We start from the raw sequence: 16,979 nt of genomic DNA on the forward strand, positions 1-16,979 counted from the left end.
GCTAACACATGACTATGTAAAAAAAAAGAAGAAAAGATTAGAAAGTGATTTCTAAGGCTTTAATGTTCCAGTGAACCACAGTGAGAGTCATCATCCACACAGATAAACGCAGGGTATTCTCCAACCTAGCATAATTAGTCCAAGAGCGCAATTTATCCAGAAGTTCATAATTTAGGACATTATCTAAAGAAGTATTTCTTAACCAATGACTCCAATGACCTTCAAGCTTTAGACGCGTCTCTGACTCAGATGATTGCATCACTTCCTCAGTATGCCAGCTGAAGCTTGTTGATCAGCCCTGATCGGTCGAGGTGTGTGTGACAGGACCTAAAATATGCAGGACAGTTGTTCACTTGCATTAGTCAAGGTCTTTGTTCATTATGCAACTCCAGGATAGGGTGGGCATAACTGGACTCCATGGAAGAGTTTCAACACAAAAACCACTGCTGACAAAAAAAAAAAAAAAAAAAAAAAAAAGACCAGACCTGGCTCATAACTGCTGATAAACATCTGGATGATCCAAGACTTTCAAATAACTTTCTGTAGCCTGAGAAGACAAAAGTCCAACAATTTGGAGGTCATTGGAACATGCTGGTGGTCTGGTTGTGCCTCAGGACCTGAACAAGTTGTCGTTATAAATAAAACTATGACTAGTTCTCCTTTCAACCAGAAAAATTATAAAGGAACATTTTAGGGCATCTGTTTGTGACTTTAAATCTTAAGCACACTTGGATAAATCGGCAGGACGATCCACACCAGGAGATTCACCTTCAAATTGCTCACAAACAGAGAGACCAAAATCAAGGTTGTAGAGCTGCATAGTCAAAGTCTGGTTGGGATGCTGCGACGTGACACTAAACGGGACGTTCATTAAAATAATTCTGCAGAAAAGAATTTAAAACACAGCCGGGTAAAGGACTCGTTTCCAGTTATTTCTAAAGGCAGCTGTGTTTGTCTATTGGGGAAGACTTTTATGTTTTTAAATATGACTCGACTATCTAAATCCATGCTTTAAGCTACCATTTCAACAAACGCTATTCACTCAGAATAACAATAGATTTGGTAGGATTTTAAAGGGATTTTATGCAATTTATGGTGGTAACAAATTTGGGAACAAATTAACAGCAACGCAACAGACAACAGGAAAGAGGACTGCAACATAAATGGAACAGGGCGACAACAGGAACATGACATGCCAAGGTTTAAACAGGAGGATCCGACAAAGATTAGCACAGAGATTAAAGGAGCGGAAGCACTTGGAAAGGGTGATTGATGAGTAAGTGGCAATTTGTGTTGATAAGTTGCAGCTTTGGCGTCCTGACAACTTGGGGACAGCTGAGCGAATCAAATGAGAGGTTAGAACAGGACAGTCCGAATGAAACCACTAAAAAAAACAAGAACAGCATAAAACCCTAATAGTTGACATCATGAAAGTCTGACCTCACACTGGCCTCTAAACACTTGGTTTTCTTGGACATCTTTTCGTAGCCGTTTCAGATCGGTCGGTTCTTGTCCTTGTGTGGCCCAGAAAAAATAAGTGGGATACATTTATTGTGTATTTATTTATTTATATTTATTCAGTATTTGAAAACCGCATAGACTCGGTTTCATTCTTCGCTCTTGCGGAAGAATGAAGACAAAACGGCAGCAAACCACAGGGGGAAGCCGGACACACAGAAAGTAGGGAAAGAAAGACTTAAGCCTTCAGATCAGAAAGAGTTAGTGTGAGAGATCAGTTGACTGTGAATGAGAGGGATCCTGGAAACCACAGAGGAAGAAACCAGCAGCTCAGGCAGTAAGGTTAGTGTGGGGGTTGGGACTGACGACTGCGGCTGCATCAGTTCTTCTCCTCCTGGACAGCTGCCTTTTGTCCACTCTGACCTTTGGATGAATTATACCTGCACCCCGACTGCATTGTTCACATTCTTCTTTACGTTATCGCTCGACCAGGCCTGCTGGAATAGAGGTAGAAAAGAAATACAGATTTACCTTTTCTTTCCCCTTTTGTTCTTGTTTTACAAGGCGCTAAAGCTTTGGCTTTAACATGAAAGCTGGAGAAAACATCATTCAAACACCTTTTCTACACCCTTTTTGTAAGACAGCGACAGTCGCGCAGTGGAGGCCGTTTAGGTTCTTATCATGTACTTAACAGGCTCTCTTGAAGGCTGCCTCTTTGAAACTGTGGCACTAAAACACATGGGATTCCCTTTGTAGTGCAAAAGGAGGAAGTGGGGTTTACCATTTAGTGAGAGTGATTAAGCTCCGACATGTTGGAGCAGAAAGTTGCTGTGGGACGTACACATCGGTCCTTTGAGCAGAAAAAAAATCACAAGGCAGTCTTCCATCAGGCCACTGCGAAATGTTTTGATAATAATACCTGATCCCAAAAAGAAATGCCTTAGAGCTTAGAGAAATCCAAACTCTTCAAAGCTGAAAGAACGGTGGTAGAGGATGGCCTTTCCAGACCTTCACGTTTTGGCTCTTGAGGTTATCCAGGGTCCAGACCCCTTAATTTGGCAGCTCTTTCACACACAACTTCCAAACTGGTTCTGTGATCATAGGCCTGAAGGGTCAATTGTGGCCTGACACTGCGCACTCTGACCCCTGAGGCTAGGGGCCACGCAGGCGATTATGTCTGGCCGCTGACTATGTCGGAATCAAAGGAAGAGCTGCGCTTTGGTTTACGTGCGAATCGTGTTAAGCTAATAACTGCGGTTGCCCAGGAAAGAGCATCGACTGTCAACTCGAGATGAAATGACGCATTCTGGCGGCTCCCATGTTTGTTTTAAGGCATGTGTGTTCTGCATTAGGAAGTATTTGCCTCTGGATAAACATGGAGGTTGTTTAACATGCAGAAGTTAGTGGAGGTTTGACCTCAGACTGATGTAGATCCAGTTTTGTCACATGTTCATCTGGATTTGACATAGTTGCTTGTTTAAGAAGAGATATTATTAATTGTGGGTTCTCTCAAGGTATTCTAGTTTGGTTGTGTGTGTTTTCCTTCTGTCCAGGGTGCAACCTGCCTCTCAAAAGAAAGAAAAAAGACTTCTGGAGACAGGCATCAACTCCACGTGAAGCTACAAGGAGAAGTGGGTATAGGCAATGATGGACAATATCAACTGGTGTTCATGAGAATGCAAAAGTTAAACCAAAATAGCCTTAAGAAACCCTGAGAGTAACGGCAATAAAGTCTTAAACGTGTAAATGCGACTTTGAAGAAACATAAAAAGCCCTTTTATGCTTTGAGTCTGCACAATAGAAAGGTCTGTTCTCTAATACACAATCCATTCATAAAATTAATGATTGTTTGACTAACTAAATCAATGTTTACTTTTTAAAAGGAAGAAGATGTTGTTCGAACCAAACTGTACTTTCTCCCTAGAAAAATCATCTCATGTCTGAGCCAACAAGTCACTTTGTGACCAGATGTTGGAATCACTTCCGATGCCTCTGCCAAACACGATTGTGGCTTCAAGCAAGTTTTTAAGTTGTTTTTCTTCCAGACAGGAGAATCTCTTTCATTACTTATGGGCATAGCGAACGATTAGAGAAAGTGTGTTAAAATGTCCATTGAATTTTCTGAATGTCAGGATGCGCAAAGAGGGAGTTCAGATTTTTTATTGTATCAGATGCGTTGCTGGAAAACTGAGTGAAAGAAAATTCCTGTATGATTTAGCCTCATGTATGCAAAATAAATCAACAGAAAGTGCATGCATTTAGTGCAATAACCTCACTCTGGATTTTTTTTCTGGGTGAGGCTCGAAAAAAAAACATTAATTTTTTGAACGTGGTTTAAAAAAAAGATAATACTAAAATGTAGCAAACGATGCATGATGCTCACTTTAATGGAAGTAATTATTTTAACATTAAATCAGTACTTTTTTTTAAATCCTCCGTATTCTGACTAATTAATGGATACCCATTTTTTGTGTGTCGTCCATTAGAGGAAGCAGCACTCACGGAGGCCTGTTTCCTTTTAATATCAGCTTCCAGTGGCGCTGCCGTTAGTGGAAACTGCTGCCAGGTTCATTTGACAAGCAGTGATTTGCTTTCCAAAGCGGAGTCTGGAAGTCGTTTCCAGCTGAAGACTTGATACTGAACTCAAGGCCAGGACCTGACCCCCAGAGTAATGTATGGAAAGAGAACTAAGATTGTACACGCCGTTTCTGTTTTAAATCATCTATTTATGAAGTTAGTGTTTGGTTCATTTTATACCAAATTTTCAGAACAAGTCCTTAAGTCATTTAAATCCCTGAAAAACTTTCTTTGTCGGTGACCGACGTCTCCACAGCCGGTCATCTGATACCAGCCGCTTTCGAGGCGCACTAAGCACACGGGTAGATTAGCCTATTATTAACTTCCAGCCTTCATCAAGATTTCAGATAAAGACCCCTGAGTGCCAAGAGCCGAGCCATTTCTTTAGTGACAGTCGCTCTTTGAAGCACCGGAACGGACATCGGTTGCAGTAAAAGTTGCAATCATTTAGACCTGTGCAGCTACGTCAGTGTTTGTTGAACCAAAAGGCTTTCTTGTAATGACCAACAAATGTTGCTTTGACACAAACCACCCACCTCCAGAGTCAAATCCACCCCCATGTCTGTCAGCAGGCACCAAATCCTCGGTCTTCCTGTCTAAGAGGACTTCCAAACGGCTGGTTTGAGATCAGCTTCACATGCAGCACAAACATTCATCCTTTTCAAGCCCGAAAACTAGTAGGAAGCATTTCAAACTGTACATGCAACCAACAGCATAAACACAAGTTGCACAGAGGTGCAAAACTGTCATTCATCCCTCAGTGTTCACCATTGTTTAGTCACAAGGCAGCCGTGCCGGATCACACCATTGTTAAATTATACCATATTGGATTTTATATAGTTAACACGTTTACCATCGAGTCTGATCAGATACTTTGGGCCTTTTAGGCAGGGAATGTGACTTTGGGGACATTTGAGTTGACTTTTTAAAAATTTTAACTTAAAACTTCCAATTCGGGTTGATATGAAATGCTACGAAGCCCCCTGGAGAGAGGACATGGGGAAAAAATTATTTTTACTTTACCTTGCAAAACTTTTGTTTTACCTTCTAAAAGTATTGCATTCCCTAGCAGTAAGCACATACACCTTATTCTGTTTTGTATACAGTCATAAATGTCAATTTAAAATTGCAAACATATACACGGTGAAAATGTGTTAACTCTTTGATGCAAAGACCTGATTGAAAATCAATTTCATCACTGAATGTTTATGTAAGGTTAAGAAAGGACTGCACATTAAAATGGCTCTTTATTAACCACTCACACTACCGACACAAAAAAGACACAATGAAAAACTGTCAGACATTTTTTAGCCCTAGAAAATAAGCCACAGGGTAATAAACAAAAAATCTCTTACGTTAGGTTTCTGTTTATATCTTATCCCATGTTTGACCTGCTTTGCGTTTGCATTTTGCACTTAGGTTTGTGGTGCATTTCTACTCTAAAGAAAAAGACAAAACTTCAGATACCTCACAAATGAGATATATGAGATATGTATGGGAAAAACCTTATGAAAACCTTACATTATAGCAAAACGTTCAGTAGCCGCCGTAAGAAATACTTTCAGAATTCAAATATGCCACATAAACTGATTGGCACATTGTTGCGAGAGAACACGAAACCTATTGCAAAGTAGCACAAACGTTTTGCCAGGTATCACAAAAGAAAAAAAGAAAATCCCCCATGTCCCCTAGAGGGCTCCTTAAATGCTAATTAAACTATAATACCTAAGATATTCCTGATGGCATGATTATAACGCCAATTGTTATACCATAAAATGTCTCAAATATTGTCAAATACAGTACTTTATTTACTGCAGTTTCTCTGGATAGCATTTCATTTTAAAAGCCCAAGCTGGATTTACTGATCCGAGTCATCTAGTCAATACTGAGGTTCAATCCAATAATCAGTTACAATCAAAACCATGCAAATGCAGTGGAATGACACTGGTTCATCATTATTCTACACAATCAGAGGCTATCAGTCCTTGGCTCAGCCTTCCAGGATTTAATCCCCAACCTTGGGACCTTTGCTGCATGTTTCCCACCCCCTTCTCTCTCTGCCCCATTTCCTGTCTGAAAACTAGCACACACAAAAAAAAAATCACAGCACTCTGAGATCTTATCTGGGCCCTTCAAATCAGAGACAACCTGGACACAACCACAGAGAGCAAGATGAAGAACAAGCCAGAGGTTTCTGTTTTAGAAAGACATATCAATCAAGGACAGACCTGCAAAAAGTCAGCTTAATGAGCAATAGAAACAATATGCAGGTTTTATATTACAAAAACTGTTCGCTACTACCCAACCTGATCTTAACCTTGTGGGGTGTGTGGGCAGAGTGCCTGGTGCTCATTGGGTGAGAGGCAGGCTTCATCCTGGACAAGTCACCAGTCTATCAAAAGGACAACGTAGAGACTCACAACCGATCTCCTCATTAACATATGCAAACCATTTGTGCGCCGTCCTCATTTGCTCTTTTCTCCTGCTCTGGGCTCCATCCCCCCACGGCAGGCAGGAGCAGCACATGCTCCTTTCTTAAAGCAGACGCAGAAAAAAGACTGTTGCAGGTTAACCTGCTTAAATACTGACTGGAGAATTTCAAAAAATAACTAAAAAACTTAAATCATTTCAATATTATAGTCAGCCAGAAATACTAATAATAACCTTTTTGGAGGTTGATGATTGATGGAGAGGATAGAGGCAGATGACTAAATACAGACAGCTGATTCACCGTGGCAACCCTCGGAGGAAAAAGCTGAATAAAAAGTTTGTTTTCTCTATTTTGAGTTCAGTAGCTGCAACCTTTATAAGAACCCCCTGTTTTTACTTAAGATCCCCCAATTATTTAAGAGGTAATGATGCCTCTTTTCCCAATTTGGTGATAAAAGTGGCTGGAAGTCTCCTGTGGGCAGCTATTTATCAGGCTGCCTCCCTTCAACAGGACTTCATCTGTTTACTTTCACACCACTACGCTAAACTAATAATGGGATTTAATCTCCACTCTGCGTTTAAGTTTACCCGTTAAGAGTAATGTGGCTGGTTCCGTGTCACATATCGGCACAATAAAATCTTTATTTCTTTTCTATTTTAAGGACTGAGAGGTTCCTATATTTATGTTCAGTGAAAATGTTAAGTATTAATAAGTGGCTTAAATTTCAGTATTTACAGCTGGAGTTAACCTGATCCTAACCAGCTGGAGTTAATTTTACAAAGTCTGCCCCCAGATGGACTTTTGTTTTGGTTTCCTGTACCAACCTCATTTCATCTCTCCCTCAGTGGTTTGATTGTTGCAGGTGCTTTTTATAAGTTTCCGTGTAGCTACACGGCAACTTGTCTGAATGTTTGCTCAGCTCTGCTTATCATCTTGACACACGTTTACAGTTTTAAGCGAGAATCCGACCTCATCTGGCAAATTTACATCTGAATCTGGATCAATACGTTTTCCGGTCATCTTTAGATTTGAATAATTGGCGTCAAAGGTTGGACGCTTGAGGAAAAGCAACATTTGATGACTTATACCAGCAACTGTGACAAATGTAAGGGGCAATGCTCTTACCAGCTGCTTTTACAGTAGACCTGTGTCATCGACATACATCTGGAAACACGAACATGGCAGATTTTCAAAAGACTAGAAAGAAAGGTGGGCCAAGAGCTGAGTCTTGGAGGACGCCTTCATTGATTTTTCCTCATAGTTCACAGTTTTCAGAACCGATGTGAACTGCCATCCATCTGTTGCCCATAAACACAGGTGACTCTTACCTCACCTTCATATAAAAACATAATTGAATTATCGTTACTGAACAATATGGCCATCCGAGAGAGTTATTGCTCTCACTGCAGTGCTATGAAACTCTGTGGAAGAAAGATTGGATCACTTAGATCAGGGGTCCCCAAACTACGGCCCGCGGGCCGGATGCGGCCCGCCACGTCATTTGGTCTGGCCCCCTGAACAATGCAGGATCCGGCCCGCCTCCTCATACCAGAGTGCGTTCAGTGTTTTTTTTCATATATTGTATTTTCTGGTTTATATGTGGATTTTTCTTCAACCACCAGGGGGCTTTTGAGCAGATGTGAAACTAACTTTCCCTCAATGGGATATATACTAGTCAGTTCCAGTCACCGTTTCACTCACGGTTTTTTCCATTTGCATTCTGGGTAAAAATCTATCTAAAAGCGCGACTGTGTCGTCGCGCTCCCCCCCCCCGCTCGACAGTTTCAAAGACAGAACAGCCCCCTCCTCCTCCTCCTCCTCCCCCCCGTCAACAAGAATTTTCTAAGGTTTCTTTCTACAAAACCTGAGACCGGCCCCCGACCAGAGAAAGGAACAGCTATGTGGCCCTCGCAGGAAAAAGTTTGGGGACCCCTGACTTAGATGTTGTTTGTTCGTTGTCTAAACAACAACGGATAACCTCGTCATTCCTGGAAATGCTTGTTCGAGCTTCTCCGGTTGCTTTCAGAACTTCTTTAGAAGCGGTTTTAAAATGTTAGTCAAAGAAGACTGCAGCGTCTTGACATCAGAGTTGTGAAGTAGCGGGGTCGACAAACAGACGGATGGCCCACAGAGGGCCAGACCGGGAGGCCGTAATGACATAATGATGCAGCGCATCGCTGCAGTAATCCATCAATCTCGATTCGTAACGCCGGGTTGTACTGAAAACCCAGAGGATGGTCACTAACTTCATTTACTTGGCTCGCTCTTTGAGTTGTGTCATAAAGCGTCAAATCTCCCCAGCAATACGTCCCCCGCACCAGGAATATTTGTCTGCTACAAATAATTTTGGCCTCTAACTGAGAAACTACATGTAATAGACAGTAGCAGGCCATTAATCCTGTATTATAGCTTTAGGTTCCTAATAAATAGATGGATGACCCTGTAATAGCCAATGTGTAGCATGGGATGTGAAATACAACGGCAGGCCTTCTAATTTACAACAACGTTCATGAGAAATTATGTAAATAATCCCTGAACAGATATGAAAACACACTAGAGAAAGGATTTATTAGGGCAGGTTACGGGCACAAGCAACCCCGAGGTGAAGGAAGTGTCACATTTTACCCAAATGACAACACACAGAAACGTCCACGTGTGATGAGAAAGCTGCAGCGCCTTCTGCCTTCCAACAGGAGAACGTAAAAAAAGAGAGTGTTTGCACAAGGTAGCTGGGGGCGCATGAAACCAAAACTAAACTAATAAATTCTCCCAGCAAATTGAGGCGAAGTTGCTTTTTAAGATTCATTTCCAGGTTTTGTGTTTCTAAGCACTGACACATGCCATGACGCATACCATGTTTTTCAGACGTATTCAGGCCACTTGAGCTTTTTTTTTTCTTGATTTTGTTGTAGTGTATTTTATCAGGATTTTATCTTACATCCCAATGCAAAATAATGCGCGTTTGTGAGGACGAGACCAATTATTAATGTTCACCCATTTTTACTCCAAGGCTACTGAAAGCTAACTGCAGCCAATTTCTTACAAAAGTCACCCAATTAGTGCATCGAAACCACATGAGTGACATTTACTCACACGACACACAATTCAGCCGCTCTATGAATGCCTCAAAGGTTTGTTAGAGTGAACTGGAGAAACAAAATATCAAGTAAGTCATAGATAAAACTGTAGAGAACTTAAAGCAGTATGTAAGCTTTGAACATCTCACATTTCATCTAAAAATGATGAAAAACACTAAGACAAACAGCCAGGAAACTCTGAAGGAGCTGCAGAGATAAGCAGCTCAGGTGAGAGAATCTGTTAATACAACCATCAGTCACGCTCTCCGTTAATCTGGTCTGTATGGAGGAGTGACAAAAAGAAAGTTATTGTCGAAGGAAAGCTGATTGAAGACCAAACGAACTGCAAAACCCTATGTGGTGGAAAACTAACACCCATGTTATTATAACATCCATCCAGTCTGGTTGAGGCTTTTAGTCTCTAGATGTGCAAAACTCGAAGAGCTGTCCCACAAATTTACAAAACAGTAATTTCTTTTCGACTTCATAATTTCACACCACGTTGTGTTGGCCTAAACTTCCAGTGAAATCCGTTTCCCGTAACATCAAAACCCTGACGAAATGTGAAACAAGTTGAAACGGAACGACGCTTTCGCAACCCACCGCGTTTCATGTCTATTGGTATTAATCGAGGTTCACATTTGCATTTAGCAGAAACTCTGCTCTCAGCCTCAAAGCACAAGCCAAACTTGACATAAAAATTGGGGTACTTGGAGTGCTTTTCTTACATGAAATATTATATTCTCCCTTTGTTGCCATGTTGCAAACATATGGAGCTGTTGGTAAATGCAGCTCATTGTATTGTGTGGTGTGGGGGGGGATGATTGAGTGCATGTCAACTGTAATTCTCCCAGGTTGTGGCCCTGAGGTCTGTGTGACCTCAAATAACACGCAGCACTACCCTGAGACGTCAGGCTGACGGGAGCAGAGGCCGAGACAGGAGAGGGGAACAGAAAGAAATGTACAGAACGGAGGGAGGGGTGGAAGAAGAGAGCAGACGGAGGCAAGAGTTATCCTCTAAAGCTTGAAAACTGCTCCTCTAATTCAAAATGATCTGCTCTGGTTTTGAAAATCGCCATGGCAACCTCAGCAAAAACAACCAAATGGGTGGGGTATTCCCCATCCAGTCCCCATTCCCCCACTCTCTCTCTCTCCCCCTTTTTTTTTGCCTCTCAAAACAACATCTTTGACACACTCATCTAGCTCGGCCCCTCTAATGAACATGCCGTCACAGAGCACACCAGCACCAGCGCCACCGGCGCTGATTGCTCCAATCTCCTGCTCTCTGTGTCCTTTCTCTCCTAGGCGGTCACAGTGACACGCACATATGGGTGTGTGTGTGTGTGTGTGTGTGCGTGTGTGTGTGTGTGTGTGTGTGTGTGTGTGTGTGTGTGTGTGTGTGTGTGTGTGTGTGTGTGTGTGTGTGTGTGTGTCCCACCGCAGGTTCTGTCCGCAGCAGATGATAGCAGCTCAGCGGGTCATCGTGGCGTTAGTGGAAACTCTGAGCCTTTACCCAGAGGGAGAAGGTGGAGGATCAGGAGGAGGAGGAAGGTTAGGGAGATGCTTTCCTCTTGGGATCAAAGGTTACCTCTATCCATTACCACCACTGCTCCACCTCAACTTACTGTGTGGTGGGAGAGATTAACGTGCCTGTTAGTGGGTTCAGGGGGGTGAAGAGGATTCACTGCTGAAGGATCAATGAGGGATGTGGAAAGCCTCACAGACGGAGAGACGTCGATCTGCGGCACATGGAGTCTGGAACGCCTAAATGCAGCAACTTCTGTATATGTGTTTCCATTAGCAAGAGAATTGCGCGAATTGAACTCACAGAAGTAAATTCTCTTAATGGGATCACACCAATTTTGAGAAAAAAAAACAAGTTTTTTGATAACAGTTGTTGCTCTAGCATGAGATGGTTTTTAAGCAGTATCAAAATAGATGTATGTCGCGAAACTGCAATGGAAACGCGTTTCCCGCATCACTCGAGTCATGTGATCAACAACCAGATGTTACTACTGGTGAAAACCACAAAGAGGACAACTGGAAGTAGAATTCATTGTGGTTTGTAGTTTGTTTTTGTTCAGTTTTTTGTTTTTTTTAACAATATGCAGATATTGATAGATACTGATGAGAGAGCAACATAAAGTAATGCAGAACTGTCAAAGGTAAAAGATACATGGGTTGCAGTTTACGAGTACAAAGCTGGAAGGTACGGTGCACATTTGTATTCTTGACTCCGAAACAACTAAATAAAATCTAGAACAGCCAACTGAGTTCAGAAGTAACTTAGCAGATTTTCATCCAAGAGTATCCTGCTATTAGCTCTGTCCATCCTGATTATTTCATTCATGTTTGATAATATCCTGCGGCAACCACTCGGATGTGCCTAAATGCACCTCTGAAGTGCTGCCTAGTTCCACAAACTCCTACTTGGAGCTCCAGTCTCCAGCCGAGCACCTCTCCATCCTCGCCTTCCCCACTCAGCTCCTTCAGACTAGTGGCAGCAGCAGTTAGCAAACACCTGGTGGAACTGAGAGTCTGCTGAGATTATCACATGACATACTTCTCAGTCCAACACTCCTAAAGTATGGTGGTAAACAGGATAATGACAGAGAGCTGTTGTGAAGATGGGCTGAAGTGGGAGTGTCAGAGTGGTAGCTTCTTAAAGAGACAGAGTCCAATTTCAAGGCTTCAAATTGTGAAGTTAAAGTTATTTTTATGTTATTTTTGAGTGTTATATTCATAGATAAATATTGATATCATATATAAACATGCTAACATCAGTAACTATGTTGCTGAAGGTAACAGTTGCTTGATTGTGCTATAAAATGGCACTATGTGCCTGGAAAATACATACGTAATAAGACCCCGTTGAAAATATCTGATGCCCTCAGATACAGCTGGATTCATAGGGATATTAAATTACACACAGGTTGTATTAATTAATCCAGTTACTCTTCATCTCATTTGGTTGCACTGGGTTTTATTGAGAGCAATCTGAGTCCAGAGGGCTAAACACAAACGCACAGAATACTTTTCAGGTTTCCATTTCTAAAATGAAACATTTGAAAACCATGAATCATTTTCCTTCAATTTCACAATTATGCACTGTTTTGTGTTTGTCTATCAAATAAAATCCAATAAAACACTTTGTGGTTTGTGGCTGTCGAACTGGAAAATGTGCAGTTGCCCCCCCAAATAAAATTCAGTGCAACCAATTGCATTTAGACGTAATCCAATAGATACAGTCCTCCTTGAAGTTTGTGTTCATAGCATTGTAAGATACAGTGGGGAGAATTCAAGGGGTAGAAACACGAGCTTAGCAGGTTTAGTAAAACTACATTCGTGACATGACAGCAGCGCTGGTTTATTTATTGTGTTGAAACCCAGTTGGAATTGCGCTGCAAATGAAACGTTGGGCGGTTGTACAACTTACAGACTCTGGGCTCGTAAACATAAGGAATGTGATCTAGCTCCATTTAAAACAAATACATTTCCATTAAATAAAAAAAAACACACACGCACTTGCTCCTCGTCAACTATTGCATCATCCTTCAGTCCCCAGTAAGCTTCTGATGAGGTAAAGAAAACAATAAGTAGGGGTGGGATTTACCACATAGGAGAGACCAACGGTGGGGGAAGGGTCTGACAATCCAAAGCACACATTAAAGACTACACACAACCCACATGCTCTTAAATAAAGGAGTCTGGAGGGGGTCTGGAGTCTATTCTGGTTGTCACTATAGGCAGGAGGTTGGGTTATACCCTGGACAGGTCAACAGTCCATTATAATGCTAACATATTCAAGTGAGGTAATGTATATAGACATACTCACACGTAAGGTTAGTGCATAATCACCAATTAACCCACATGCCTGTTGTTGGACTCTGAGAGGAAACTGGAGCACCTGGATAGAATCAACAGCAGGCACTGGGAAAATATACAAGCGTCAGTCCACTGCAGAGCTTGTACACGTAAATCTTCTTCTTGTTAAAAAAATTGCCAAATCTGTTGCTTTATTAACTTTTTAAATGTGCAACAAGTAATATCATTGTTCTCTTGTATGATGTCACATTTCTGAGACGTCTCATACGGTGCACATATGCCATACTGCAGCAGAAATGAAGCAAGTACGACTCAAATATCGTGGGAATAACCTGATAACACTCCCATTACAAACTATGCAGATGCTCTGTCTGCACCAGTGAAAACACTCACCTATCAATTGCTTGGAGAATCTCCCGCTGATGGCGGCCCAAACTTTTTTCTGAATAATTTGACAAATAATTATTTGTGTACTTATAAAGTGTTGAACTTTCGTGCTCATGTGGTCAGTTGATCCTTTAACCAATTAATGATTTATTTAATTTTGGAACAGCTCTGTGGGTTACTTTCCTGATGCCTGGAGGCACCAAGTTGGGGACCTAAACCTTTCACCCATTATATCCTTGCCTTTGAAGACAAAAAAAATTGCCTTATTTTTTCATGCTTACAGCTGTGTAACATACATTTTTACACAGTTATCATTCCTAAATGATAATTTAGGAATTTATTATGGACTTACATGAACAAAAAGGGAAACGGGGCAGCAGCAGCTTGAGGAAACACTCATCACAGAGGTGAAATAAGCTTGAATTTAACTCTTAAAATGACTTAGATTAACTCAATACCATGTAAAACAAAAAAGAAGCAATAAATGGCAATAAAACCTCAACAACAACCTTTCTGAATTAGTCAGTACTGTTCCAAATGCAGAGACAGGACTGAGAGAGAGAAAAAAAGCTAAAGAGGAGAAAAGGCAGCTGTTCAACTGGTGATAGGAGACTGGGGATTTGGCAAAGGCCACCCACTGTGGTACAAGAGCCTGAGAGCAGACTTGGAAGCCAAAGCGCTGAATGAGGCCGGTGTCATGAAACCTTGTACATTCACTGCAGAATCATCTCCATTAAGAACGTCTCCCCAGGCACGTTTGAGTCTTTTTGTATACAGACACACACCGTCGGATCGTACCAGTTGTTTTAGAGTCCTGATTTGCATGAAAATTGTGGTTTTACAGCTATGCTCTTTCATTTATTTAGATATGGAAATGTCCTTTAAACTGCCTGCCCTCAGGCATTTTCAGTGGGGAAGCTTGCCTTTCAGAATTTCCTACACACCTTGATCTTTTTCTATTACTAAAAAGCTTTAGGTCTTGTCTGGACGTGACAATTCAACATAAAGTATTTGCCGGCTTATGTGATGACCGTATATGTACGAGTTCATTTTAATGACTATTTGGGTTTGTTAGGTTCTTGAACATAAAGTAACTCCTTCCTTCTCCCCCTGCCCCCCTGCACACACACACACCAAGTAAATGAGGCAGCTGCACACCATTATTGAGTCTCTTCCTGATAAAAGAGTCTTTCTTCTCCAGTGTCACCATGGGCTATGGTCAGAATTGAGGATCAAGTCCAAGTCCAAGTAATTGCTTTCTCAAGATTTTTAAGAAGTGACACAATATAAATATTGCCACACAAGACTGAAGCATAATAATAAGATTTGGATTATGATTTCCGTGAACTCTAGCATAATTGGTTCCGTCTCTGTTCTCCCACAGCTCAAAGAAATTCAGTTCTGGTCCATCGTTTACATCAACTCACTGTTGGTGTGAATGTCACACTGAATCTGGTTAGTTAAACCAGGAGAGCAATCACTGTGTGCATAAGTTAGGGAATCATCGTGGTTCTTCTTGAACTTGCACGGGTTCAAAATTATACATGAAGGCACAACAATATGCACGCATTTTTATATGGTTAAATATCCATTAAAAAGTTACACCACAAGGTTTTGAGAGTCATTAGCGAAGTCCTGGCTTAATTTTGGCAGGATGTTGGCACATTTATCTTGGCACAGTCACTGGATATTATTTAAATTGGTTTGTTTTCCTGTTACCTGGCTTTTAGGCATAGTCCATAAAACTCCAATTGGGTTGAGATCAGAGCACTCAGGAGGCCATTCAGGAAATTTAACTTCCAACCAAAGCTTTGATGAGTAGGTGGGATTATTTTCTTGTTGGAAAACCAAGTTGTGTTCAAGTTTCAACAATCTCTCACCCTTCCATAAAGAGAAATTTTATTTTGTTTTTTTCTTTGATAAAAGTTTTACACTCGACGATGAAGCTCTTTGGCCACAATAACAATAGCGTAAAGGTTTTGGAAGTCTAGCTTGGGATTCGTCAATTTTATTTTTGACCGTCACGCATCTAAAATGGCCTGACCTTCTACATGTTGGAAAATTTATGGGCTGAGCACCACCATCCCAGGAAACCACTCAAATACGATGAGGCATCAACAGATTTGAAGGAGGGAGAGAAGGTTTGAATGTCCAGCCAGAATGATGCCAGCGCCTTTTTGGTGGCTGGCAAAAGCCTGAGCAACTTTCCCAAAAAACATTTGATCAAATATTAGTGAGGGTGTATGTGTTATGCTTGCTAGTTTAAGGTGGAACCAAAGTGCAGACATGACCTCAGGATAACCATAAAACCTATCTTTTATAAACAGCCGGTGAAACTAACTGTTCTTGCGACAGGGCACATGAGTCAGAACACAGAAGGAGCTCAGTGAATAACAGTGAAGAATTATACGTACTCAGAGGGAGAGGTGGAAAATGACATGGGCAAACGCTGAGGCAACCAGGTGAAAAGTCACACCTGTTCCTGGTGGGTTGGAGGGAACAGAGGAGGTTCAGACAAATGAAATCGAGTGAAGGGGATTCCTGAAACTAAAATTAGCAGACAGGAAAACACTGATCTGAGGAAACTGGATCCAAATGGACAAAAATAAGAATAAACTATTAAACTAAACACACAGAGGAGTGAACAATAAGGCAAGCTCTTAACACATCAAACACACACAGATCCTCAGAGTAATTAATTTTAGAGTCTGCATGGAATTAAAAATAAATTCAAATTCGTGTCAATTCTTGCTTAAGAAATACATCAATCTTGCTGGTGGTATAATAGCTCCACCCTGAAAAAACTGCTTAAATGAATCACCAAAAAGCCCAAATTATTATGATTCATTCCCATGGTGAGAGTAAGTATACAATTTCAACCAGAACATACATTTGTAATCGGCTGCATTTGTCAGCACAGATGATTTAGTTTCTCTGCGTTAGTCCGTCAGCTTAAATTGGCTCTGTTCAGTTTGGAACTGCAGGATTTATACGCATGTTTAAGTAATAATTGGGTTTGAAAGGCTCACATCTACTTTATTGTTCTGCGTCTGATTGCATCCATCAATGAGTGAAATAACATAATTGCTGTTTAATGAGACAAACTCAGCTGAAGATCTCTGCCTTCCCTAAATATTATTCCTTCCTGACGAATGATTGTGTTTCCAAGGGAGGAGGGCAAGCGAGATTTTCCCAATTTCCCTAAATTTGATCAAATGACAGTT

Source organism: Poecilia mexicana, unplaced genomic scaffold (genome assembly GCF_051168715.1).
Source record: "Poecilia mexicana isolate PSO_F unplaced genomic scaffold, ASM5116871v1 scaffold_16, whole genome shotgun sequence".
Classification (NCBI taxonomy): domain Eukaryota; kingdom Metazoa; phylum Chordata; class Actinopteri; order Cyprinodontiformes; family Poeciliidae; genus Poecilia; species Poecilia mexicana.